The sequence below is a fragment of the Grammomys surdaster genome, unplaced genomic scaffold (assembly GCF_004785775.1).
Source record: "Grammomys surdaster isolate TR1022 unplaced genomic scaffold, NIH_TR_1.0 125941, whole genome shotgun sequence".
In the NCBI taxonomy this organism is placed as follows: domain Eukaryota; kingdom Metazoa; phylum Chordata; class Mammalia; order Rodentia; family Muridae; genus Grammomys; species Grammomys surdaster.
Window position 1 is genome coordinate 390,367 of NW_021620763.1, and position 8,165 is coordinate 398,531.

Below are 8,165 nucleotides of genomic sequence, written 5' to 3' on the forward strand. Positions count from 1 at the left end.
AACCCTGCCTGCTTCTCAAAGCACTTTCCCTTTTGACTTAGAAAACATAGCATTCTTCCTCCCAGCTTCCGAGGTTCTTCTCTCTCTTTCAAACCCTGGGCAGTCTCAGGGCTCATCTCCCCAGGTCCCTCTCTGATCATTCTTCTTGGTAATTTCTTAAACTCATCTCTCCAGTGATTGACATGTGGCTGTTTCTAGCAGTGTACAGATAGATCCAGCCGAAGCAGCCCACGGTGGTTCTGAGGAGAGCCTGCCATCGCTGTTTGAGACTTAGCATTCAAAGCTCATTCTTGTCTGTAGGGAATCCCCTTCTTACATGTCTTAGTAGGAAGCTGAGCTGCTGCATCACTCACAGAAACCAGAGATAGCTCAGCCAGTCAAAGCCGCATTCGTACTCAGCCCAGATCTTTCCAGGTAACAACTGTAACAGCAGTCCCCAGAGACCATGGCTGGAGTATCTGTAACACAAGACGCCACATGTGAGATCAGAAGTATCTCCAGAAGCAGTGGCTGCCTCCAGGGTGTGCTCCTGTGCACACCCCCCACCACAGACACAGAGAGAGAGAGAGAGAGAGAGAGAGAGAGAGAGGGAGAGAGAGAGAGAGAGAGAGCGCATGTGGGGCAGTGGGCTATGAGAAAAAGCCAGAAAGCTTGGTAGAAAGATCTGAAGCTCCGGAAACCTTGGTCTGAAGAAGGCCAGTAGGACGGGAGGCCGCTTCGAACTTTCCCAAAAGCCATCTGGCTCTCTTAGCTTCCACCCCCCACAACCCCTCCCACGGAGAGGTCCATGGCCTTTGATCACGTAGGAATAACACCTCCATGCAAATAAGGCATTCCCAAGCTCTCAAACCAAACCAATGGGAGCGACCTGCTCTCCCCCCAAAAACTGTATATATATCCCCCAGAGCTCAAAAGTAAAGGTGTTGTGTGGTGTGAGATCTTTCCCACTGTCGGAGTGCTTTATCGCAATTCCTTGCCAGTTGCTGGCTATCCTGCGCATTTCAAAGGACAGCAACACTTCTCTCCTCCCTGCTCCACAGTTCCGCTGTGGTTCGAAGCGGTTAGGGCAGAGCTGTAACACTTTTCCTTCTGCGGGCACTCCCGGGCTGCCCTCGGAGAGAGGGAACCAAAGGAGCTGTAACACTCGCCCGCCTTTGGAGGCTGGGGCAGAGGCAGACCCTCCAGTCTGATCCCCGCCCTCTTGGGCCCAACCGTCCGAGGCTGCTGTAGCCGCGACTGGAGAAGCTACCTTGGCCCTGCCCCGCGTGACCAAACAGCGTACTCCAGGACAGCCGCTTCGCTCCAGTTTGCGCCCACCCGTGACTGCCTCAACTCACATCCTCGGTTCGCCGGCCAGGAAGTGCCACACTCTCACCCGCTACTGCCCAAGCCCTGCACCGCTACAGCCGCAGTTTCTTGGAGCCCGCGCCCACAGCCCGAGAACCCGCCCGCAACCCTGCCGGACAAGAGCATACTACTTCCTTCCAATTCTTTCAATTTGCTCCACACACCTAGCTCTGCAGGCCCCACTATCTGTTCAGCAAATCTTTTTCTGCTTAAATAAACCAGAATTAGGATCTATTCTGGTGAAAGGTTTCTGTCTATTCTGTTCCCTCAAGAGTTGATCCAAGGCCTTGCTCAAATCAGTGAGTTCTGAGGTGTGGTTCTCAGGGCCCCAGTGGGAGGACCATGCAGGTCATAAGGTCTGTGAAGTCAAGATGATTTTCCTAACATTACTGAGACATTTTTTATCTGCCTTTTCCCCAATGTTGATGTTTTCTCAGAGGACAGAAGTTAAATAAACACTGAGGGAAAGGGCTGAAGCTCCAACACAAACCAGGGCTGTGGCATCAATCAGTGGCAGCAACTTCCCATCTCCATACTCTGACAGAAAAAAATGACCAGTCTAATTTCAGAATATTACTCAGTAGGGGAGAGGACTAGAAAGTGGCTGGATGTGGCAGTGTGTACCGATATCCCCAGTACTGCCAAGGCAGAGGCAGGAAGATGCCTGAAGCCTAAAGACCGGCGCCTAGCTGAATCAATGATCTCGAAGCTCAATCAAAGATCCTGCCTCCAAAAGTAAAGAGGAGAAATGGCTGAGGGAGAACCTGGAGTTGACTTCTGGCCCCTGGACACACACATACACGTGTGCTCGAGCAAATACATTACAACCAGAAGTGCATGTATTGGAAGATGGATACAGTGGATTGTTGGACAAGGTTCTCTAAGAGGAACAGAACCAACAGAATGGGCGTATGTTATAAAGGGGATGTATTAAATTGACTTATGCAATAGGGGCTGAGATCCCAACAATGGCTGTCTGCCTGCTGGAGAGGCCAATTACACAGTTGATGTTGAGCCCATGCAGTTGGAAACCTCAGCAGTCCTAGTCTAGTGCTGAAGGCCTGGGTTCTCCTGTGTAGTTGCTGGCACAGAGTCCATGTTGGAAGACACAAGAGGCTGAGTCCTTCAAAGATAGCAACAGGAATCAATGCACTCACCCAGGAAGAAATCAAGGCAGGCAGGTGCACATGGCGTTTACCACATATTTCTTTATATAGGGGCCACCCACTGAGGACAATCTCCCTGCTTTAGCTAATCTCCTTTGGGGATGCCCTGATGGATGAATCCAGAGATGAGCCTCCTAGTGATTCTGACTCCTGTCAAGTTTTGACATTTGAGGTCAACCTTCACAAGTGGTATACACCAATGGTCCCAGCCACTCAGGGGCTGAGGTTCCAGATTAGCCTGAATAGTATCGTGTAAATCTGTCTAGCAAAAAATACTTTTTTAAAAAATATTTTTAGATTTATTTTTTATTTTATGTATATGAGTGTTTTGACTGTGTGTATGTATAAGCATCATAATGAAGTCAGAAAAAGGTATGGGATTCCCTGAAACTGGAGTTCCAGATGGATTTAACCCACCATGTGTGTACTGAGAACTGAGCTAGGCCCTCTAAAAGAGCAGCAAGTCCTTTTAACACTGAGCTATCTCTTCTGCCCCCTAAAATATACTTTTTGAAAGGTAAATCTTAATTTTTATTAAGTTTTAATCTGAAATGTGCATTTTTATAAAATCTTATATTTCTCAGTAGGAAGAACTCATAAAGGTCTTCTGCTGAGGCCTGTAGGACATGGCTTCCTTCAGGCAAAATATTTGTGTCATGGTTTGGGTTGGCAAATGAACATCACTTTCCTTATAGGACACCCATTTGTCTTAGGGTTTTATTGCTATGAAGAGACATCATGACCAAAGCAACTCTTATAAAGGCCAACATTTAATTGAGGCTGACTTACAGTTTCAGAGGGTTAGTCCATTATTATCATGACTGAAAGCATGACAGTATGCAGGCAGACGTGGTGATGGAATTGCCAAGAGCGCTATATCTTGATCCAAAGGCAGCCAGAAGACTGTCACTCATACTGGGCATAGCTGAAGCTTAAGAGCCAATAAATCAATAAATCAATACTGAGAACTCAGTTTTGGGCATACAGAACTGAGTGGTACAGACACGGTCCCTGCCTCTAGGTGGCTATGGTCTACTGACATATACAAATAATAAACAGGCGAGTGTGTGTGTGTGTGTGATTCAAATTATTGTATGTGTTATCAGAGGAAAGAATGGGGCACAGTGGGGCACTGGGACTCTCTCTGGTATCCTGTTGTTGTCCTGTGTCATGGGAGTTCTGTAGTTTCGGATCTGTAGGAACGACCTCTTTATGCACACCAGCAGTTCATCGATGGGGTAGATGTTGGAGCAGGCTAATTCAAAGCCCTGGATCTGGGCCTGGTATGTATCTGAGTTGGTCAGCCTGCCAGCTCTCCTGCTCTCATACCCTCAGAGTTAGCTCACAAGCAGGACCACCAGGGCCAGCAATACCCTGCTGCCCAGGCAAGGAACATGGCCTACTCTCCTGAATATTACAGCCTGTGTGGGACATGGCCAGTTCTCCCAATCTCATGACCTTGGGGCTAGCTCTCCTGCCTGACATAGATGGTGAGGGATAAGGGAGGGGAAGAGGGCATCTCTCCCTTGTCCATGCCTCCACCCACCAGACAAGAGGCAGGACCAACTCTCCCACACTCACACCCTCAGGGCCAGATCACCTGCAATCCCTATATCCAGAGCCAGCCCTACTGTGCAGGTGAGGAGAAGAGCCAGCTCTTCCCCCTCTGATGACCTCAGAGCCACCCCTCCTGCCTGCCATCGGTGGCAAGGGGCAAGAGTGAGGGGAGACATCTCTCCTTCGCACGGAAGACAACTGGCAGGACCAGCTCTCCCATGCTCACATCCTCAAAACTGGCTCACCCCGACCCCCACCATCAGGGTCAGCTTTACTGTGCTGGCCAGGCAAGGAGCAGGGCCTGCTTTCTGAGTACTGAGGTAGGTGAGGTGCAGGGCCTGCTCTCCTGCTCTCATGATCCCAGGCTCAGGTCTCCTGCCTGCTGCAGGTAGTGAGGGGTGAGGAGGGAAAAGAGTATCTCTCCCTCCTCCATGCCACTGCATGGGAGACTAGTGGTAGGGCCAGGTCTCCCACACTGGCTAATATTCTGTGGTAGGAGGATCCCTCACAACTCCTGCAATGTGCAGTGTGTGGGGCACTCTCCGGAGTACTGCAGCGCCTAGGAGTGGGGACAGCATGCCCGCTTTCATTCCCCCAGGGCCAGCTCTCCCAGGAGGCCCAGGCGAGGGGTGGGGCCAGTTCTGCACAACCCTCAGACATCAACATGTCCCTGAGTGTCAGGGATGTCTGCCAGGACTTTGGTGGTAACAGAACCCTGCTGCTAGAGGGCCACAGAACCAGATGTGACCCCCTGTGGCAGCACAGGTCAGGACCCCACGGTCCTAGGTGGCATCACTGGCTACTTACAACAGGCTGTTCCTCATTACCCTCAAGTCTCCAGTTCTACCTCTCTTCATTGTTCCCACATCCTTCTGCTTCTCTTTCTCTTTCTCTTTCTATTTCCCCAGTACTTCCTTGTTCATCTTAGTGGTGCCAGGAGTCTGGGTATCTGAGATCATCTCAGGAATGGTCTCGGGAGTGCTATTCCAGGCTGGTGCATTATGGCACCCAGCATGGGTCATCTCTGTATGGTCTGCCTCCACAACTGATGGTCTGGTGGTCATCTCAGGTTAGCTCCTTGTCCAGGCCCCATGGCATCAGTCTAGTGGTCATGCCAGAGTGGTCCCATGAGAGGCTCATCTGCCTTGGGTCCACTCTGGTGCAGGACCCTCCATCACAGGCAAGATTCTTCTAGTCTCCACCTTGAGCCATCAGGGCCTGCGTAGAGCAAGAGTGGTGGTCGGCTCAGGATGAGATCCAGGGTATGTTACACTACTAATCAGGACATAGACATAGCCTCTCTCCTCTCTGCCACCTACTGGCTAACATATGACATAGCAGCCACACTTGAAACACTTCTAGGGACAGGGATTTTAAATGTTTTATATTTATGTATTTAATTTTATGTGGTTGGGTGTTTGGCCTGCATGTATGTCTGTGCACTATATTCATGCTGAAGCCTGCAGAGGTCAAAGGAGGGGTCAGATCCTCTGGAACTAGAGCTACAGGTGGCTGTGAGCCACCATGTGAGCCATGTGGTTGCTGGGATTCAAACCCAGATCCTCTGGAAGAGCAGCCAGTGCTCTTAACCATTGAACCATCTCTCCAGCCCCCAACCTGGTTTTTTGGGGGTGTTTTGGTTTATGTTTTTCTTTCTTTCTTTCTTTCTTTCTTTCTTTTTTTGTTTTTCGAGACAGGGTTTCTCTGTGTAGCCCTGGCTGTCCTGGAACTCACTCTGTAGACCAGGCTGGCCTCGAACTCAGAAATCTGCCTGCCTCTGTTTTGTTTTTCTTAATGCTAGCTTTTAAATCCATAAAAATTCCTCTAAACTCTGTTTCAGCTGTGTTCCAGAAACTTGGTCACAGTATGTCCGCACCCTTACTTCAGTTCAAGTATTTTCTAACTTCCATCTTGAATTCCCTAGTGCTCTGCTGGTCATTCAGAAGTAGGTGGCTCTGTTTCCCTATATTGTGTATCACCATTGATTGCTGGCATCTGAGAGTACACTGTGTGCTCTACGGGTTTTAGGGCCGACCCTATGGTCTATGTGTCATAGCATATCGTCTAGAAAGCATTCAAATTCAGAAGATGGAAGGTGTGATGTTGATGTCAATTAGGACAGAGTCATCGATGCATTGTTCAGACCCTTTACATCTTGTGCTTTTTTTTTTCTAGTTTCTCTGTCAGTTGTTGAGATGGGACCAATGCCTTCCTGGGGTTTGAAACTGCTATTAGGTACACACACATGCTTACTGTTTTCTCAGTGCCTTGATCATCTTACTGTTATGAAAGATCCCACGTTTATCCCTGATAATGCTTTTTTGTCTTGAAGTGCATCTTCTCTGCCTGTGCCTCTCACAACTGAAGCAAGGCAGCATCCTTTAAACTTTCCCACATGACTGCTTCGCAGTGTTATCTCCCCCAACCCCCATCTCAGCACAAAGCTGAAACAAGCCACAAAAGTAGCAGAAACCAAAAAGATTATTGACTCTAACCAAAAAACTGGCCCATCCCCCACTTCCATCTGTTTCCAAAGGCTAAGCTGTGCAGTCTGCCCATCCCCCAGAGCTGTGCAGTCCGCCCATTCCCCAGAACTGTGCAGTCTGCCCATTCCCCAGGCTTCACTCTGAAAGCAACTCTACCCATTTCTGATATTTTTAGGCTCTATTAAACTCAGGACTTTCAATAATGTATGAAGAGGAGAATCATTTCATGGTTAATAAAGAAGGTTGAAAGATAAACTTTTTTGGGAGAGTGCAACTGTGAACATGATCAGTGGGGCTCTGAGAAGTTTCCTTGTCTAGTAAAGGTCCGGGGAGCCGTTCAGGGCACTCTGAGGAAGTCAGGTAGCAGATTAGCTCTGATCTTCTTTTTCTTCTGATCAAACCCTTCAAAACATCTTCTATTCCTGCTAAGGGGAATAGCTAGCAATATAGACGTTTATAAACTGTAACACAGACAATACACAGGGGTGCCCCTAAACATTTGTGTGGATAAACATTTTTGGAGTTGTTTCTAAATTGGCACGACTTGACTGCTGAAGGAACTTCTCGCTAGCTTTAGATGATTTTTAACCATTTTGGAATCTCCAATAGCCATACTGGATGTCTGTGATCTAGGTAGATGTATTGATTCACAGGCATCTCCATGAATGCTATTTTAGGCAGCTACATAGACAGCATCTAAAAGGGTCACAAAAGCCCTGAGACAGTATAGCCTAACCCCATTGCTTTGAGAACTTTTCTTCAAAGGCGTCACAGGCCACTTCTACGTGTGCAACATTAAAATCCATTAACACATCAGAATGTATTATTTAGTCTTGTGATGGTGCTAGGCATTGGTGTCCATCACAGGGCAAAGATCTCCCTCCCTTTGGTCCTTTGCTTTCTAGCCCTAATTGTTTTCCATTATCCTCCAAAACAGATGACACCAAAGCTCTACACATCTCCAGCTCCAACCTGTCTGCCTGAATCATATACTTCTATCTTCTCCTCCAGGTCATTCCCACAGGTCTCTGGTTAAATAAAATCTGACTGCACTGATTAATTCCCTGTGTCAATTTGATTGGTCTCATGGATGTCCAGGTGTCTAGTAAGACATCATTTCTGGGTTTGCCTGTGAGGGCATTTCCAGAAGAAACTAGCACTTGAAGAAGAATATCCCACTTACAGCTCTTGTAGATATCACCCCATCTGTAATAGGGAAGAGAGCTGACAGAATGAATATCCATACATCACAGCGGCTTACAAGCTACGGTCCACGTCATCCAACAATAGCGGACTCATGGCACAAATGCCAAGACTCTGGCAGTTGTTCAGTCCTGGAGTCGCTGGAAAGCGGTTGGTCTTTCATCCATGTTAGAGTCCTAAAGAAACTGACAGCAACAGAGTTGGGGGCAAGCAGGCAGAAAACAAAACTTCCTTCTCCTGTGTCCTTTTATCTGAGCTGCCACCAGAGGGTATGGCCCAGATTTAGGGCAGCTCTTCCCGGCTCAAATGGTCTGATCAAGAAAGCCCCTCAGCAGCGTGGGTTTAGTTGATTCGAGATGTAGAGAAGTTGACAATCAGGATTAATCATGACACCATCCATTAAAGG

General features: G+C 48.2%; 1 pseudogene; it reads right to left on the reverse strand.

The window, feature by feature from the left end:
* Nucleotides 1-5,333: 5,333 nt before the first annotated feature.
* LOC114608943 lies at nucleotides 5,334-5,439 on the reverse strand (annotated as a pseudogene).
* Between the last annotated feature and the right edge of the window lie 2,726 nt (nucleotides 5,440-8,165).